The sequence below is a fragment of the Dromaius novaehollandiae genome, chromosome 23 (genome assembly GCF_036370855.1).
Source record: "Dromaius novaehollandiae isolate bDroNov1 chromosome 23, bDroNov1.hap1, whole genome shotgun sequence".
NCBI classification, from domain to species: Eukaryota; Metazoa; Chordata; class Aves; order Casuariiformes; family Dromaiidae; genus Dromaius; species Dromaius novaehollandiae.
Genome location: NC_088120.1, coordinates 11,003,845 through 11,023,014, shown reverse-complemented (window position 1 = coordinate 11,023,014; position 19,170 = coordinate 11,003,845).

Sequence of the window (19,170 nt, the reverse complement as noted above, 5' to 3'; positions counted from 1 at the left end):
CCCGAACAAAAGCACCAGAGACCCCGAGCACCACTGCAACGCCAGCAGGGCCAACGACACCAGCAGCCCGGGTGCAGCTGCCTGACGGAGACCGAGGAGCCCCTGGGCATCGCTGCGGGCTCGTTGCAGCGCTGGCGGACGGACGGATGGATGGATGGATGGACGGACAGATGGACAGACGGCAGCAGCAGTGGTGACAGCCGCAGCGGGTGGAGCAGGCGCCCTGGCCGTTGCCGCAGATGTCCTCTGCCGTCACGCAGGCCCCCCAGCACACCTGCCCAGGAGATGGGATGGACGAGCTGAGGGCTCGTTTCCGACACACGGTGAAAGCTGTGTCCTCTTGATACCGGGCCAATTAGAGCAGGAACAACCGAAAACGATGAGCTGCAGGACTCGTGTCCTGATGGCGCAGGGAAAGCTTTCCGTGCCGCAGCCAAAGAGCAGGCGATGTGCTGCGACGGTACCCGAGCAAGGGCTCCGCCATCCCGTTAGCCGCCAGCCTGTCCGCCGTCCCCAGCCGTGCCAAGGCGCTTGGCGCAGGATGCGGCCCCTCCAGGCAGCTCCGGGCAACGGAGCGGTGCCAGGCCTCCCGCCGCCCCATCCCGCGGGGAGAGGGGGGATGAACCGCCCGTGTCCGGGGCAGAGCTGGCAGCTCTGGGAACCGCCAGCATCTCAGCGCCAGGCTGCTTTCCCAGGAGAGCCGGCCTCCGGGAATGTCAGCTCCTTAATTAATCCTGAGCCTTGTCACCTGCCTGGGGCGTGAATCACTAGACACACTCTATGTCTGGCCCAAAGGGAGAGTGAGAAAAGTTAATTGAACCGTGTTCTTCAAAGTCACATAGAAACCATCCTGCTTTTCTATGCCAAGCAGCCCGCGAGTTTCCCGGAGCCTAATCCCTAGCGAGAGACAGGCTGTCTAGCGACGCGGCGGATGCTGCGGATCCTGGCGGTGCTGGATCTGCCCTCCGGTGCAAGGCAGAGATTCTTTAATTAAAGCAAATGTTGCCATGGCGGGACATAGAAAGCCCTTGACAGACGCAAGCTGGGGAACCGCGGCCAACGCACAATCTCATTAGCACCTGCAGCTCCCGCTGGTTATTGGATTGGGATGCTTTGAATTTTTAGTGCGTGGCCTCCCTGGTTCCCACCCCCTCGCGGATGCCGAGCGCGGGTCAGTGACAGACCGCAGCATCCCCGCTCCCTTCCGCGGCCGGCAGCTTGCTCAAAACGACGGAACGGCTTTAGGGGCCGCGTCCCGCGTGCCATGCGCCGTGTCCCGTGTCCTGTGTCCCACGTCCCACTTCCCGCGTGCCGTGCCCGTCCCACAGCGAGCCGGCCAGGGCGGCAGCTCTGGGGATGGCTCCGTGCAGCAGCACCGGCCCGTGCGCTGCAATGCCCACGCGCGGGGCCTCCGGGCCCATCTCCTATCCACCTCCCGGCCGGCAGCTAAAATCTGAGCAGTCTGCCTTTTGCACGAATTATCGGATTTGCCTTTGCTCGGTCAGCTGTATTTGCAAACCGACTGGGAATCAGGACGACCCCAGTGCCGAGCCGAGCCGAGAGCACGGGCTGGCGGAGCGGTGCCGCTTGCTCGGCCGACGGCGGCCCTGGGGCGGGAGCTGACACGTCTCCCAAGGAGCGGAGCCTCGCTGCGCGTCCTCCGCCCGGCCCCGGCACGCGTCCCCGTCCCCACGGCCCGCGCGGCCCGTGAGCAGGGTGCGGCACCGCCTCCGCGGCCGCCCCAGCCTCCGCAGCGCCGGGCGGCACTTGCTGCCGCTGCCGCCGTGCTTCCAATTAGCCCACATCTGCTCCGGCTCCGCTCGCCGCCAGCCCCCGCCTCGAGCGCCTGCAAGTGATTTTATGCAGTAATAACAGAAATCACGAAACCTGAAATGAATCTAAACAAAAGGAATCAACCAAATTACCCTTAACCCTTCGGAGACCAGGCCCTGCCCCGGCAGAGGAGGCTGGGGTTGGAGTTGCTCCGTGACACGGAGGAGCCGCGGCCGGCGGGGAACCGGCTGCTCCGGCCGACGCCGCTGCCCAGCACAGCGGAGCGGCGATGCCAGCAGCGTTGGGCACAGATGCTCGGCGCGGAGCCCCGCACGGAGAAAGGCATCCAGCCTCTCCGCTCTGCGCACGGCAAACCTGGCCTCCTCTCTGCTGCGCAAGCTGAGGGTCCCGCAGTGACACCGCACTTCATTGGCTGCAGAGCTTTTCTGCTGGCAGGAATAACTATTTTTACCTTGGAAAAGCTGCTGGGGTGCCCGCTTTTTCACTTCTGCTATGCTATGTAATATGATGCCATGTAAGAAGACTTAATTTTTCCAGGAAATGGTGCGTGGTGGGGCTGGGCGTGCTCCTGTGCACTTCTCATGGTGTTCCTGCGCTGGCCCCTCTGCACAGACAGCTAGAGCGTTTCTGATGTTCTCAAGAGCAGCGGGCAGGAAAATGACACGGTGGGGGGGAGTTACCAGGGTGTGGGAGCTGCCTTGGGTCTGCTGCTAATTGCCCCGTGGCACCCAGCCCTTTCCCGCGGGGCTGCAGACCACCATGGCCACCGAGAACCGTTGCGGACTCGCGGGGAACCACGCATGTCCTGCGCTGAGACCTGCCTCGTGGTTTCCCCCAGACGCAGCACAGTCCGAGGAGCAGCCACCCACTTCCGAAGGTCCCTCTCTGCAGCCCGAAGCTCTGCAGACCCACCAAGCGCTGCTTCCTTGCCTCTCCACCTTCCCTCCCCGAGACCGCGCGTTTGAGGTCTCCTCCTGGCTCCACCTTCCCACTGCAAGTGCCTGCTAGTAACACCTCTCCCCGGCGCAGCTCGGGCTGCGAACCAGCATGCCCAGTGCGTTCGGCTGTGCTGGGTGCTGCAGGTCCGCTCGTGAGGCGGTGCTGGGCTCTGCACCCTTGGTGATGCTGGGCAGCTCCTTCCCTCACACCGGTACCCGCAGGCCGTGGGGACGCCCCACCGCCCCTCCCCGAGCGCGCGGCTTCCCTCGCACCTCCCGCCGGAGCCCGCGCCCCGCGGCCCATCCCAGCCTCCGCACCGCGGAAAGGCAGCGGCGGGGGCTCCCGCCTCGCAAGAGCCGCCCCGGCCGCTCGGGTGCCGCAAGCCCCGGCACGGAGCGAGAGCTGCCCTGCGCCTCGGGGGGGGTGGGGGGAGCCGCAGCCCGGCGGAGCACCGGGGCGCCGGGGTGCCGTGGGGGTGGGAAGAGGTTGGGGGCACCGAGGGCTGGAAGACCTGAGGCGAAGGCGCGTTTCCCAACTTTCGCATGCCCGATTTTCGATCATTTCAATTTAATTCAAAATAGAAACATCTGCAAGAAATGCAAGAGCAAGCGTGAAGGAGCTACTTCCCCCACGAGCCCAGCAGCGCGGCGATGGAGAGATAGCGTAATGAAGCCTGTAATGACCGCGTTTACCACGGCTTGGGGCCAGGCTCGTCTGGGGATGGCCAGACGGCTTTGACACCGTGCAGCGCGGTCGTCAGGACCCGCGTTCCTCTGCGGCAAGGCGGGAACAGCCAGCAAACATGATCTCGGCCCGCGGATGAGGCTCTCCTACATCGTGGCCACCCTTGGGCTCCTGGCCTGGGAGGCTCCAGATGTCCACGGCGTTTTTATTGCTGTACTTCAGAATTCTCAGAGGCCCAAATGAATAAATAAATAAATAATAAAGCTCTTTTTTTTTCTTTAGGAACCCCCCGGTTTCTTTCAACATGGCCCAGTTCTGCGGCATTTCTGCGGGTTGTTGCAAATGACCCCCAAGCAGGAGGTTAATGCTGCTGGTTGTGGTTAGCAGTCACCCACAAGCTGGAGGCTTCTGACACCGCTAATAAGGCACACGTGCGTGAGCAGCCCGTACGGCACGTGGCAGCACCAGGATTTCCGGCGTTCGGGGTTGTCGGAAGCGCGCTGGCACCACGAGCTGCCGGGGCTCAGGTTGGCGGGACACCCCGAGGCTGGATCCCCACGTGGGCTCCCGGCTGGGCCCATCCCGGCCCCACGCTCGTGGCTCTTCCGCCACCGGGAAGCCGCCGGGCCGGTGCCCCAGCCTGGCCCCGAGGAGGCTGGTCCGTCCGCAAGGACCGGAGCGGCGCCCGGGGCGGACGGCTCTGCCTTCCCTCTGCTCCGCCGGCGCGTGCGCAAGGCTCCTTCCTCCCTTTCCCGGCTGGTGGCTGAGGAGCAGGGGCCAGGGCACTCCGATCTGAGCTAAAGGTTCTTCTGCATCCAATGTTTGTTGCAATTCAATACCGGTTACCTGCACTGAAGAGACGTGTGTCCACAAACCTACTCTTTGTGCAATTACTCCCGGCGCTTCAGCGTGCTTCGCTGAGGCCAGCTCGGAAGGCGGCTGTCTGGAACACGGGACGAGCTCACCCGCCGCCCTGGAGCCGATACTCCAGATCCCCTGGAAATAACCCCCAAATCACCGCAGGAGCAGCCGGAGCAGCTCCCCGCCGCCCAAAGCCCTGCAGACGCAGCGACGCGAGCTGGCACCGGGGCCGTGCGGCAGAGCGCGGCTCCAGCCCGGCCCCTCAGCCACGCGATGTCTGCGCCGGCGGAGCCGCCCTGCCCGCCGCAGCCCCGGCTGCCCGCTCCGCCGGCCGCCCTCCGCGGAGGCTCCTCCATCGCCTGGGCGAGCGCGGCGCGAGGGCAACGCCGGCGGCACGCGTCGGAGCTGGCCCCGATGCTGCTGTCCCAGCACGCGATGGCTCTTCCCCGGGTCGCCGTAGCCCCCCCGCTCCCCCCGCTTCCAGGCTCCGCTTCCAGGCTCCGCGTCCCCAGTAGCCTCGACCCCCCCGGAGCAGCCGCCCGGGGCTGCGGAGCCGCGCGGGGGGACACAGTGCCAGCGCATCCCTGCCGGCACGGCGACCACGGCTACAGCTGCTTATCCCACTTCGTCCACACCGGAATATCGATCCTGTGTGAACACCTGACCAGCTTCAGAAAAGAGAAGGGAGTATTGAAAATCCCGTATCCAAAACAATTAACACCCGCCTCTGCGGAGGGGTGAAAGAAGCAGAGAAGGCAGCAAAGCTTCCAGAGCCTGGAAAAGAGGAGAAGGGAGGGATGCCACGGGGTGAAGGCACTGTCTGGGAATCGGGACACGTCCCCCTGTGTTTGCAAAGCCCATGCCCGGCTCTATCAATTGAACAAATTGCTCTAAACCCAGAATCTTTAGGATGTTGTTTTACAAGTGCTGCAGCGTTTCGAGAAGCTGCACTGCTGAAGAAATGCCGTTTTCAGAGCAGCAGTATCACATTTTGCATCATGCTGTAGCAGCTATTTTGCAGGGGGATCGACACTCCTCTTGCTCTGCAGTCATGGTAAATGTGTTTTTCACTTTCTTACCATGCTTAAAAATAGCATTAAGTTTCTGCCGATCACATGATTAAAAAAAAAAAAAAAGCTAATTGAGTGATGCAGGGAGTAAAAACATGTGGCACAGTAAAAACAAATTAGGTTCGCATATGTTTTGTGTAACCCTCAAGACTTGTCTGTATTAGATATCAGTAACGAAAAGAATATTAAACTCCAACAGCACAAAATACCATATGCGGAGGAATTCAAAGAGGAGCAACGTATTTGCGTTGGATGCTCCTGAATGGAAAATGCCCACAAATAAATACTTTTTTTCTTAGCTGTGGAAAAAAAACCCAGCCCTTTCCTGTGCGTTTTAGTAAGGTTTTCGTCGCGGCTGGCGGGGCCGGCGGGCGGCGCGGGCTCGGGCTCGGGCTCGGGCTCGGGCTCGGGTCCGGAGGGCGTTCGGGCTCCGCGGCTCGGGCTGCGAGGGGGCTTCGCCGCATGAGTCACCCTCCGCCGCCGAGAGTCGGCCGCAGCGGCAACTTTCCAGCGTAGGTCGGCAAAAGGGGGGCAGGCGGTGCGAAAAGGGAGGAAGAGCTGGAAGACGTTAGGGAGAGGCAGCAGAGCCTCCGAGGAGGGAGCAGAGGCAGCTGAGAAAAACAACAAACAGTCTTAGAAGGGTACGAACGTTTTAACGAGAATTCCTTTAATTTAATCACAATAAGATTCACCAGGAGGAGCAAGAAACAGAAAGCTTCATCCCAGAAACAGAAAGCTCCATCCCAGCTCTTTATTCGCGGGCCAGCGCTCCCGAGCCGGGGCCCTGCCCGGCAGAGCTGCTCCGGGTGCGCGGGGCGGGCGCGCTCGCCGAGGAGCCCCCGTCCTCTGTGCCCCATCCTGCACCAAGGCTCCTGCTCCGGTGCTCCGGCCGCGGCAGCGGGGCCAGGTCTGAGCCGAGGGGGCGGCGTGGCCGGTGCGTCCCTCGCCCTGCCCCGCAAATAAAATAAACTCCTCGGGGTTTTACGTAGAAGCAGCGTTTTACGGCCCCCGCGCTCAGCTGTGGCGCGAGGGAGCCCCGGGCAGACAACACGAACGACACGTCCTAAACGGCATTTTTAAAAGCTCGAGGCGAGCTCGTAAAGGTTTTATTTGCGTCGGAGGCTGCGATGAATAAAGGGCCGTGCTGCCGCCTCCAGCTCCTCCCGGAGCCCGGCCGCCCTGCCCAGGTCCCCGCGCCGGGAGCGGCGGCCGCGCGCCCGGAGATCAGGGCACCGCCGGCACCGCCGGCCACGGAGACGCCCCGCGCCCAGGAAAATGGGCGGCTCCCACTTTTGCAATGCATTTTAACCAAGCGTTATTTTGCATTTGGCCCTTTCGCACGCAGCGCGGCTCCGGAAGGGCTGCCGGCGCTGGGCCGCGCAGGGACGTGCCCGCCCCGGGGCTCCAGCCGGCGAGAGCACGTCCCCGCCGAGCCGCGGCCCCACGGCGCAGAGCTCAGCGCTGCCGCTTCCCGACGCCCTTCCAGGGGCTCCGCGGGGTGACTGCGCCGAGCTAATCCCGGGCAATGGCTGGGCCTTTGTCTGCCCGGAGCTGAGCCAGGATATTATGGCTGGAAAAGCTTCCTTCCGCACTGCAAGCTGTGTGAGCACGGCTTGTTTAGAATAGCTGCTTGGACAAGCAGGCAGGGCCGGCTGCCCCCCATCAGCGTCCCCCCTCCCGCGGCGGCACCGTTGGCGTGCGGGTCACGGCAGAGCGTTTGCAGGGCAGCGCAGCCGCTGCCGCGCCGGCCGTCAGGGCTCTCTGCCTCTGTCGCTGCCGAGGGAGCCGCTCGCCGGCTCGTCTGGGCGGCCACGGGATCCCGGCAGCTCCCAGGGCCGGCCGGGGGCTCCGGCGTTGCGGGAGCGGTCCCGCTCCGGAGGAGCGTCGCTGCCGGAGAGCCCGCGAGCCGCGAGGCATCCGTCCCCCGGACGGGCTTTGGAGCCCACGCTGTTTCCATTTGGATGTTGCTGTTAGAAAAAAAAGTCACTTGCGTGTTTTCTGGTAAAACGGTTTGCCGAAATGCTTCCCGCTCCTGCAGCTGAAGGCAGAGACCCTGCGTGAGCCCCGCGGGCTGGGGGGGCGCGGGGGTGCGGCGAGCTGCGCCCGGCCTCTGCGGTGCCGGGGAGCGGCGGTACGAGCGCCTGCTCGCAGGTCACCGAGACCGCGCGGAGGGTGGGCGACCCCGCGGTGCCCGACACGTAGCGGCTGGGCTCCCGGCGGGTTAGAGGGGTGGAGGGTCCCGGCGGCGACGGGAGCGACGCGCTCGCGGTCCCCTCGCTCCTGGGAGAGGGCGGCCGCGGCCCCGCGCGGCACCTCCGGCCCTCAGCCTCCCTGCCCGGGCGGGCGACGAGGGAAAGACGGGAAACCTCGCCGAGGGAAACAACAACTTCACGGCAACAGCTCTTAGCGGGGGGGTCTCGTGCCTGATGCTCGGTGCATGCACGTGGCCACGCCGCCGCTCCCTGCAAGCCCGGAAAGCAGCGCTTGTCCATCCCTGCACGAATCCGGCAGTGCCCGTCTCCAGGAACGGCGGGACGCGTCGGACGCGGCTTTCGGAGGTGGCCTGCGTGCCGCCGGCAGCTCCCGCGCACGGGAACGTTGCGCGGCGGCCAGCGAGCTCGGGAGGCTGCACGGCACGCTGCCTCCCGCCCGCGGCACCGGCCTGCGCTTGGCAGAGCGCAGGGGCAGCGAGAGAGCTGTGATTTATTTGCTGCTTAAATGCAATGAAGGAAAACAAAACATGTTGCAAAAGTTGTTTGTTTCGTAGCAGCCCCGCGCAGAGCCGCTGAGCAAGGAGCGGCTGCTGGCAGCTCCCGCTCCTCGGGACCCGCTCCAGGGCCCGGCGGCTGCGGGACGCCCGTGGGGGCTGCCGGGCTGGGCGAGCGCGGAGGGGCCCCTCTCCCCGGCGCGGGGTGCCGCCTGGGAGAACAGCGGGGTCCGGGGGCTGCTGCCCGCCAGCATCGCCGCTGCTCCGCTCCGCGCCGTGCCGGATAGCGGGGAGGGAAGCAGGGAGCACGCTGCTCCGGCGCCTTTCCCAGGAGACGGGGCGCCCGCCAACCCCAGCCGACGTCTTCCACGCCGGACGTGGCGTGCGGGAGGGAGCAGACGCGCCGGGCGACGCGGCCCCCTTTATCGTGCCAGCGGCCGGGAGCCCTGTGCGGGGACCGCGGGGCCCGGCCGTGCCGCGGCTGGTGGTGGCACCGGTGCTGCCCGGGTCCGGGTGCCTCTGGGCCAGCGCCTGCGGGAGAGGCCGGGGCGAGCGTCCTGCCAGCCGCGCGGGACGGGGCTCTTTCCCAGAGCTTCGCCTAGGAGAGGCTCCCGAGTTAATTAATCCTGGGGTTTCTAAGCGGAGCCATTCATGAGCCTTGCAGGAGGCTGGGGCCCTGGGAGACACTGCTTGCTTCTTCCTGCAGCTCAGCTGAAGGGAACCGTAAGGGAAAGAGTGGCTGAGCCACAAAAGCGTGGAAGATGGATTTGGGGTTGGTGATGGGGAAGCAAAACCCACCTCGCCTGTGCGGGAGCGGTGGCCAGGCGACAGCTCCCGTCCCTTGTCCCTTTCCTTTGTCTCCTCGTCCTTCGCCTGCAGGCGCTGGGGAGCAGCCCGGCTGCCGGAGGCAGGGCATCTCCCGGGCTGGGAGGGCACGTGTGGAGCACACGCGTGGGATGTCCCCGGCACGCTGCACCGGCTCCCCGGGCTGCAGGGAACGGCAGCACACGCATGGGATGCCCCCGGCACGCCGCACCGGCTCCCCGGGCTGCAGGGAACGGCAGCACACGCGTGGGATGCCCCCGGCACGCCGCACCGGCTCCCCGGGCTGCAGGGAACGGCAGCACACGCGTGGGATGCCCCCGGCACGCTGCACCGGCTCCCCGGGCTGCAGGGAACGGCAGCACACGCGTGGGATGTCCCCGGCACGCCGCACCGGCTCCCCGGGCTGCAGGGAACGGCAGCACACGCGTGGGATGCCCCCGGCACGCCGCACCGGCTCCTCGGGCTGCGGTGGCCGGAGCACGGAGGCACTTTGCTCCCATGAGGCTGCCATGACCCCGCTGCTCCATCCCGAACAGAGGCAGGTTCCTGCCTGGCCCCTTTACCCCCACAGGGCTGCAGTTTGGCCTCTCCAACCCGCGCTCAAGCACGCTTACATGCATTTTGCAGTTCTCCACACTGCAGCATAAATGGACTTTTGGACAGGGAAGGTGCTTATGGTTGGTTTATGGTTCTTCACACTTGCCATGTGCAGTCTCCCAACAGCAGTGAGCAAGACTCATCGCTCAGGAGCCTGGTTTCCTTTACCAGAGAATCTGATGAGCTTGTCTTCGGAGACTTGGGACGTCACTGCAAGCTAGTATAAATGGCCATTGATCTCTTGAAGCCAGGACAGCAGAGTCAGGGCAAGAATGCATCAGCCAAGAAGCCGGTGGGAAATCAAGAGTAGCATAAACATCCACCGTGCTTTTGATGGGCTTCTCCGCTCCATCAGGAGCAGCCTAGAAAGGGCGTGATGGGGACACACAGGTGCCTTCCCGGGCAGAGCACATCTTTTCCAGGCTAAGGGCTACGCTCTGTTCTCCTTTACCCCTGTCCTGGGAGTGAGCTCCTTACGACATGCCCTGTCTTTACAATTACCGGTTTATCCATCCACCTCAAATGATGCTTCCTCAGCTTTGCTGAGCATCTTGGCCAATAGCAGCAGAGAAATGTGGCCACCACATGTTGGCAGCAATTGAATCCTGGGCACATTTTTTCTCTGCGCAGCCTTTAAGCTGTGGGAACCATTTCAAAGGAAACTGTTCCCCTATAACATGCTTGTGATCTGAAGATGTCTATTTAGATGGCAGCCCGGCATTAATTTAGCAATTCACTACAGAGTTTGGCGTGATGTTTAAAGCACTAAAATAAATTGTGGTGAAGTTGTTTCCCTCAAACCAGATTGTGTGGTTTACATTATTTGTCAACCTTAAGTACAACTGGCATGTTTGTATCACTCATGCAAAGCCCCATTGTGCCTCTCTCGAAGGGGGATGAATCCACGGAGAACCGGGGCCAAGTCCCTGCCCCGGCAGTCCCATGTCCCTGGGAGATCTGCCCCCCGGGCGCGCAGCCCAGCCGGCTGGAGTGCTGCCTGGGCTTTCCTCGGGATGATGGGTGTTAAGTGCAGGCTCATATAGGTTATATTACAAAGGGCTGCTTTAATCAAATGCAGATTTGTACTTTCTGCCTGCAGTGCCTGAAATCCACTGAGCTACAATCGTTTAGACACGCACATACGCGCGTGCACAGACGCAGAGCGCCGCAGCAGCGCGGGCTGCCCCGTGGCGCGGGCTCGTGGGCTGGCGGGCTGGCGCAGGGGCCGGCGCGGTGCCGACGCGGGCTGGGCACGCTCACCTGCGCGTTGCGCCCAGCCGGAAGGGGCTCCCGGGGCGAGCGGTCGCGGCGGCCGCGTGCGTGCAGGACCCCGGCCCCGCTCAGCCCGGCGCTGCCGGCCCGGGACGTCCCCAGCAGCTGCGGGACCGGCTCCTCTCCCGCCCCTCGCCCGCTCCCGGCACCCCGCTTCCCGCGGGCTGGAGACCCGCGAGGACGTGCTGCCACGTGCTGCCCTCGCGGGAGGCTCCTGCCGCTGCCGCGAGCTGCGGGCGCAGCCTCGCCTGTCGCCAGCGGCCGGGGGCCGGGGCACGGTGCCCCCGCCCCGCTCAGAGCACGCTGCTCCGCCGTGCTCCGGCTGCACGGCAGCAGACGTGGGCGTTTCGGGGTTTCCTCTGCAACGCGCCGCAGTGCAGCACGCAGCCGGGAGCAGAAGCTCGTCAGCTGCGCTTCTTCGGAGCCTGCCCGAATTGCAAGAGGCACCCAATTTTCTGGAAATTGAACTCAGACAATAAGAAACTCCGCTGCTCTGAAGAGCCATTTGTGTGCGCTCGGGCCATGTGTATATTGGTGCTTTCATTGCATGACAGCAGAAACTCCCTTACACATGCTAGAATTCAAAGGGACGGAGCAGAAGCTGGGCCCAGCTGCACAGACATCTGGAAGTGCCGGCTGCAGCCGCGCGCGCAGCTGCCCTCCCGTCCCCTGCTCCGCGGCGCTGGCAGCAAGCAGGGCCAGCAGTGCCCGGGTCGTCCGCGCAGCGCTCAGCCTTGGCAATACTTGACACGAAGCATTGCCTAGTGCAAACACAGCAGCACAAAAGCTCCCGGCCGCAGCATTAAATAATTGTGGCATTTTTCTCCTGTAAGGATTAGCGTTCCTGCTAACCTTGCAACCCTTCACTGAACTCCCGACACCCCCCGAAACGCTGCACGGCCGCCAAGGGATTAGCGTGTCTGTGGCGCAGCCTGAGCTCGCTTTGTGCCGCGCCAGCCGAGGGAGGAATCCTGCGGCATCAGCCCATGCGTCCCCCGCGGCGGGGGCTGCCGCAGGGCCGCGCGGGAGCCCGGGGCTGCCGGGGGCGAGGCTGGGGCTGGGCTGGTGCCCGGCCGGCCGAGGGTCCCGGCTGCCTCCGGGGCGAGGAGCGGCGTGTGCTCGGGGAGGGGGAGCGGGGCTGGGGATGGGGGGAGCCGGGCACCCCCGGTCCCCGTCCCGCGCCCGGCCGCAGGGTCCCGCCGAGCTCGCCCGGCACCTTGGCCTCGGGGCGTCTCCCCCTGCAACCACGGGGCTGGGCCACCCGAAGCCGGATGAGCGGGTTCATAACTCTGAATGCTGCGGAAACCCAACAAAAATGTAACGGGAAATACGGAGCGGTGAAGGGAAGCACTTGGCATCTCCCGCAGGCTCTCAGCAGTGCCTGCTGCCAGGGCTTCACTCTCCGGCACCTGGGACAGAGCCGGCTAACAGCCGGTTCCCGTGGCCCCGGCCTCCGGAGCGGGTGGCGGCGGCAACACGGGGCTGGGCGCCTCAGGGAGCAGGACTTGGGGTGTTGAAGACCTCAGTGTCACGGATGCACAGCCCAGGTGGAGGCTGCGGTGCAAAGACGAAGGGGAGGAAGAAGACGCTAAAGCACATCCGAGGTTTGTGCACACAGGTCCCAGGAGGGACTCGCAGCGCTCGCAAATGACAATGCGTGTTGTCACCGAGGCCCCGCGTTCAGTAGCAAAGGAAAAGAAGCGGAACATGTCTCTAACTGTGGTGCCATTGCACAACAACAGAGACTGGAAAACAGCCTCATCCGCCTGTCTCCAGACGTCTGGGCCCTGCAGCGGCACTGCCACTTCCACAGCATTTCCGCGGGAGAAAGAAACATTCCTTCTGGAGAGATGGGGAGGACGGAGATGGAGGAGAGTCTGGCTGGCGTCAGGAGAGCGTGCGGCACACCAGAGCCGAGCCGGCCGGATCCGCGCCCTCCGGATGTGCCCAGCTTGGGCTGCCCAGCCAGCACGCACGAGGCGCCCGCTCCTGTCTTCTGCCCACCGCCCGTCTCGGCTCTTCTAGCAGGGGTACAGCGAGGTCTCCGCCACGGACGGGTGCTCAGTTTCGGGGCACGCACTTCTGGCAAAGGTCGAGCAGGCCCTTAGATACCCCGTGGACGGGCGGCTGGGTTTGGGCTTTCCTCTTGCAGACCTGCGTGAAGAGGAGCCGCCGTGGCACGAACGGTATCGGACCACGAAGCCCGGCCGGACGCGGATGAGCCTGCTCTCTGGCAGGGCGCTGCGGCGTAGCTGGAAGCCAGCACTTGCTCATCGTTGCTGCTGTGTGGTGGGATTTCAGGGTAGTTTTTCATCAGCTTTGCACGTGTTTGATCGTATGAATAGGGACTGGACTTCCCTACAAGTGACAGCACTCTGCTGCCCGAGGTCCGCTGGTGACATGTGAGAGAAACTGCTGCTTCCTCTGCCTTGGAGAAGTGCAGGGAAAAGAGCACCTCTAGAATACGTCCCCCCCAAAGCCAGGAATTCAGAAGAACAAACACGATGCTGGCACACGAATAAAAGGAGGGTCACCCGAGCGCGTCTGGCCAAAGCTGGGCCGTGTCCGCTGCTGGGTGACGCCGGCTTCGGCACCACCGCGCCGAGGTGCTGCACCGCAGCGGCACTCGCGGCTTTGGCTGGGTGTTTGCCGCGGTTTCTAACGCCCAGAGCCCAGCAGCCGCGAGCTCCCGCTGCAAAGCTGCCTAACAGCTTCCCGGGTGCCCTGCTGCAGGACCTGCCTGGGTTTTCCTTTTCAATCAGTTTTGCTTCATCTGGAGTAGCTTTCAAAAGTGATTCCAGCAGTCAAGCTGGCTTTTCGCAAGCTAATCTCGTGGAGATGAAATGGGACCCTGTGGGCAGAAGGGGAACAGCCGGGGGGAGGTCGGCGCCTCGGGGCTCTGGCCGCACCTCTGCCCGGCTGTGGAGCTGTTCCGCCTTGAGCTCTTTTCAGATCGTCCCTCATTTTCCGTTCGGAGTTCCCACCGAGTCGCCGGCTCTGCTGGGACCCCCCGGCGCCGGCACGGCAAGGGGCTGCTCCGGTACGGGGATCCACCCCGAGACCCCTGCGGGGAGGCTGCTTTTCAGGAGGCAGCAGCCTTTGGGCTCAACACTGGTTGAAAATTCGGTCCTTCCTAAATCATCCTGAAATTTCTGGTGGGTTTTGAATATGCGAGCAGTAAATCACTCTCCTCCGAGTGGAGAAGGTGGTGATGAGCCCGTTCCGCTACTGCGGTTCCTGCAAGGGGAATCACCCGACCCGGCCCGCGGCAAGCCTCCTCGCACGGGCGCTGCGGTGGGCCGGGACAGCTTCCCCGGGAGAAGCTTTCGCCAGGGAAGGTCCCGAGCTCCGGGGTGGATGTCCCGCCGCGGGAGGGAGAAGCGGCCCCGTCCCGTCCCGGCGGTCCGAGCAGCCGGCGGCCAGGGCGGGCGGCGGGCGTCCTGTCCTGCCCGACCCGGCGTGAGCGATGGCTATTGGCTCTTCCGGAGCTGGTTTCCACGATGTTTTTGTGAAAACGTTGAACAATTCTGGATTCATCCCCATGTGAAATGGGGAAAATTTTGAAATCTTGAACATTTTTGAGGGCTTACAAACAATTTCCCACCCAGCTGTAGCCACCAGTCTCATCAGAGTGTGTTTGAAACAGCTGCAGCAGGAGCTGAGCGGAGCTGGTCGCAGCTGGATACCACTCTCCATGAGAAATGCCATGGTCAGGGGTCATGTTTCCTCAGAGGAAAAGTATCTTCAATAGCTTGGGAAGTTATTAGTGTCTGCTAACAATAAGAGCTTTGGATTGATTCAATAGATACTCATTTTAATTGCAAAATGCCAGTAATGAGAGATGTGCCATCCAGTGACTCATTTTTCCCTTGTAAAAATTACTGGACACTTCTGTTAGTTTCACAAATGACAGGACCTCGTATTTCTGCGAACACTTCACGCCAGCCTTGCACAAGCCCCCTCTCAGAAGAGCCTGTCTGCGGTGGCACCCGCAGCCGCGAAGGGGAGCGCTGGAAAGGCCCGGCGCGGTCAGGGCAGCCGCGGGCCAGCCGGGCGGCGGGACGGGGGGTCGGCGCCGGGCACGCGGCTGCCACGGCTTCCCGGCACGGCCGTCCTGGTCTGGGGGCTCCCGGGACCCTGGGGCAGCGGTGCCCCGGCGCCGTGGGAGATGCTGGGCGTGCCGGCGGTGGCGTGGGCTCGCCAGGTAAGCGCCGGGTCCCCGCGGCGGCACCGCCACGCCGGGGCCGCTCGGCCTCTGCCGAAGGCGCGGGTCCCCGCCGCCGACCCCGGCGCCCGGCTGCGCGCTGTCGGGAGCGTTCGGGAAGGGTCTGAAAGCTCTCCGTCCGGCGGGGCCGGGAGGAGGAGGAGAGGCAGGGCGGGAGGAAGGCAGGCGGGGCGAGGGCGCGGGGGAGCCGGGGAGGACGAGCGCCCAGCGACCCGGCAGCGCCGGCCGAGCGGGGAGCCTCTCTGCTTCCCCAGAGGAGGCTGCTGCGACGAGGCCACGTCCTGCTGCAAATGTTAGCAATTTCCCATGGGGAGATAATTTGCAAAAGGGGAAAAAAGCCCTCATTTTGGAAACTTTCTCATTTCAGCATTCCATATCGCCTTTCATGTTGACATTATTTGTGTTTTTGCTTGCGTATGATGAGCCAGCTGTAGTTCTGCGCGGCGTACCATGACCTGGCATGATATGACATAATGCGAGAGCCGAGACAGCCTCTCATTTCTGTTTCAGTTTGGAGGATATTTTAAACTTTATGTTATCCAGGAAATTGCTAAAATATTTGTCTCCATTCCAAGCCAGAATGAAAACAATTTTTGAAGTGTCAGAAGTTCCCGTGAAACAAGTAGCGCGCTGCTGCAGCTCCGCCACCGAGCGTGGCCGTGCGGGAGCCCCGGCGCGGCGGGAGGCGGCAGCCGGCTGTGCCCTCTCCCGGGCCCGCGGCAGCCGGACGCGCCCTGGCTCGCGGCAGCGGGTCTGCGCGGGTGCCGTTAGCGTGCCGGCTGCCACGGCGCGGTACTGCGCTGCGGTGCGCGGGGCGAGAGCACCGCGGGGGGTGGCACATTGCGATGCACGGGGAGAGTGAACCAAAGGCTGCGCGGCGGGACGGACCTCCTCTCTGCAAGAAGTGAGGGTCCTTGCGTCTGTGTCCTGGTGACAAACACTGTCATTTCCCCAAAGTGTCTGTCTGTGCCTCCGCGCTGAGACTCTCAGTGCCCCCGAGCTCTGCTGTGCGGCTCTGCAACGTGACAACGTGGGGACAAGCCTGCGCCGCTCCCGGAGCCCGGCCCGCTGGGGTCCGGCGGCTCCTTCCCTCTCCCCCCGCTGCAGCAGCGCGCGTCCCTGCGCGATCGCAGCCCGCGGGTTTGTGCCGATGCGCGACTGGGCCGCAGGGCCATGCCAGCCTCAGCGGTGCAGCCGCCCCGGCTCCCTTCTGCCCCGGGGATGCTGGTACGCCCCGGGGATGCTCTGGTCTCAGCGCCGCTTGCTGTGGCTCTGGGCCACAAGCTCATGCGTTGGGAAGCAATAAAACTAGACTGTGAGGAGAGAGCCCTTCCTCTTCGTGCACGGGAAATCTCGCTCTGCGCAGAGCGCTTCCTGGGGCCCGGGCAGCGCTGGGCGTCTCGCGCGGTGCTGGGATCGCCCGTGCTGCTGCTGCTGCTGCTGCTGCTGCTGCTGCTGCTGCTGCTGCTCCGCGGCCTCGCAGCACGTTTGCGGCAGCTCCGGCAGCGCGGCCGCGTCTCGGCGCTCGGCAGTGCTCACAGCGCGGGGGGCTGCGCCGGCCGCTGCGTTGGAGGGGCTGGGGACCCCCGACACCTCCGGCGTCTCCTTGCTGAGCTCGCTTCGCGCAGAAAGGGTCTGGGGTCCTTAACAAAACCCATTCGGGAGCTGCCTGGAGTCTGCCGGCGCAAATGAGCTGCGGCTTCTGGTAGCCACTCGTTTCTGGCCTCACCCTGGGAAAGCGACTGGGCTACAAATGTTTACCTGATGAGGTAAAGCAGCAATACTCTTGCAACTTTGATTAAAAAAACCCACTGGACTAGAGCATCTTGTGTTTTTCTGGTTTTTTCCCCCGATTCGTTTCACAATATGCCAGAAGCATGGCTTGAGTTAGGGCTTTGGCAGGGGCTTTTATCATGATGGATATAGCGGAGGATAGAAAAGAAATTTGCTTATCAGAGGATGCCAGAACTCAACTTCCTAACACATACATTTAATAATGCAAAAGTTTGCCTTTAAAGGTCTCCTTAGAACAAATCCTAGTCATCACAAAATCCATGGAGATAAATTAAATTACATTTCAATAGTGGAGAACTCATTCCTGGGCCAGGCGCAACAGTGAAAGTATGTTCTCTCGTAGGCAAAAGTAGCCTCATCTCCCATCGAAACGCTGAACGTTACCATATGAAAAGCTTAGTTGGAAATGAAGCCCGGAGCCGCGAGGGCAGAGGCACCGCGTGAGGCTGTCGCGTTTGTGGCCGTGCTCTTGCCAGCGTTGCGATCGCTGCAGCCTTCGTCTCCCTCCTTGTAAAAGAAGAGGCATCTCCAGGACACGGTGCCTCACGCGTGCTCGCTGGAGCAGCCTTCGGCAGCAGCCGATCACCGGAGGTTTGTGCAGCTCAGACCGCGCGCCCTGGCCCAGCCCTGCCTCGGGAGCCGGGACGCAAAGCCGCCGTGCCCCGAAGCGCAGCCGGTGCTGCCGGTGGAGGCTTGGCTGCGGCACTACTCTTTGCCGGCCTCGGATCGTTGTTTTCTGCCCTGCCATCCTCCAGAGCCGGGCGCGATTCCCTGGTCTTGTTCGCACTGTTGTCCTGGAGATATTTAAAATTCGCACTGTTGTCCTCGGGATATTTAAAATACGCACCAATGCTTTCCATACGGATCCAGACATTTAAAGTGGACGGCACGTGCGGCAAGCGGCGAGGCACGGGGAGCCAGGTGCAGCCCGGCCGGGCCGGCTCCTCTCCTCCGGGACGGGCACAGCCTGCCCCACGCCCAGACCCACGGCCGCCGGCACGGAGCTGCTCGGCGTCGCCGAAACGGCCCTGGCCCAGTGCCGGCCCGGCCCGGCCGGAGCTCCCACCCGCGCCTCGAGCACGACGCGCTGCGCGGGCGCTGCTGCTCCTCCGCGTCGGCGTCACCCAGGGCCCAGCAGCACCAGCGCCTGCGGAGCGTTGCACGCAGGGAGCTGCCGGCGGACGGGGGTCCGCGGCCGTCATGGCTTTCCCGCGCGCCCGTCCTCCAGGGCCTCGTCGCACCTGATGCCTCGCATCTGGGAGCCGAGCGGCTGGTGGGGAGGGCAGCGCGGTTTCCATGCCAGGCTGCAGCTTTCTTACCCCCAGCCGTTTCAGGGCTTACAGCTATGGTGTGTTTTTTTTAATGTTGCAAGAATTTATACTGGGGAAAAAAGTGCTTCGCCCCCCCCCCCCCCTTTTCTCAGTGCCCTGGGAAATGTCATCCAGCAGGAATGTTCCCAAGAGCTGCTCGTGGCGGAGAGGAGAATGGGCTGGAGCGGCGGCCTCGCTCCCAGCCCGCCGCGGGAGCCGGCTCTCGGCGGGCCGCGGTGCCGGGGGCTCCCGTCCCGGTCCCGGGCGGCGGGGAGGAGCGCTGCCCGCCCCGGCCCCGCGGGGTGCAGAGAGCAGCGGCCGTGCGGGGCCTTGCCGCTCCGCGCCCTCGCGGCTCTGCCGTCGGCGTCTCCGGCTTCCAGCGCCGGGCAGCGGCAGCAGAGCCGCAGCAGCCCCAGTCCCGCGGGCTGTCGCCGTTTAACCTTGTCTTTAGGTGCCTCCCAGAGCAACCAAAGCCCCCGGGGCGAGCGGGGCCGGCAGGGTCCCGCGGTCCCCGTGCACGGTCCGTCTCCCTGGCCCCCACCGTGCCGGCGCTGCCGGAGCGGGTTCCTCCCGCCGGGGAGCGAGGGGCCCCCCCGGCCACGGGCTGTGTCGGGGCCGGCTTTCCGGCCTGCAGACCAGACCCTGCTTCTGCCGGCTGGGTTGGACGGCTCGAGTGCAGCCTCGGCGGGACCAGCGCATCCCAACAGGGTCGTGGGAGCGCGGCGGGGAGGAGCTGGGATACTGTGCATGGGAAGAAGAAGGGGAAAATTGCACGTTAAAAGGCAGGAGGGAAAAAAGAGAAAAGAGGCCTCTTCAGTGGGCTAATTAACTGTGTTCTCCCTCTGGAATGAGACGTTGCTTAAGAGGACAGGTTCTCTCTCCCTTGTCCCGAGCTGCCGCCGCAGCTGGGCGTGACCGGGAGGATGGAGCGGGAAGGCGGGTGCCGGGGCGGCTGCCCGCGGGGGTTTGTGTCTACGGCCCCGCGAGGAGGGTGCTGGGTGCCTCTTCCCGCAGGAGCTGCTCCCAGGCGGAGCGGTGCCCGGGCAGGTCTCCGCTGCTGCGAGCGGCCAGCTGGGACCCAGCCGCTGCCCC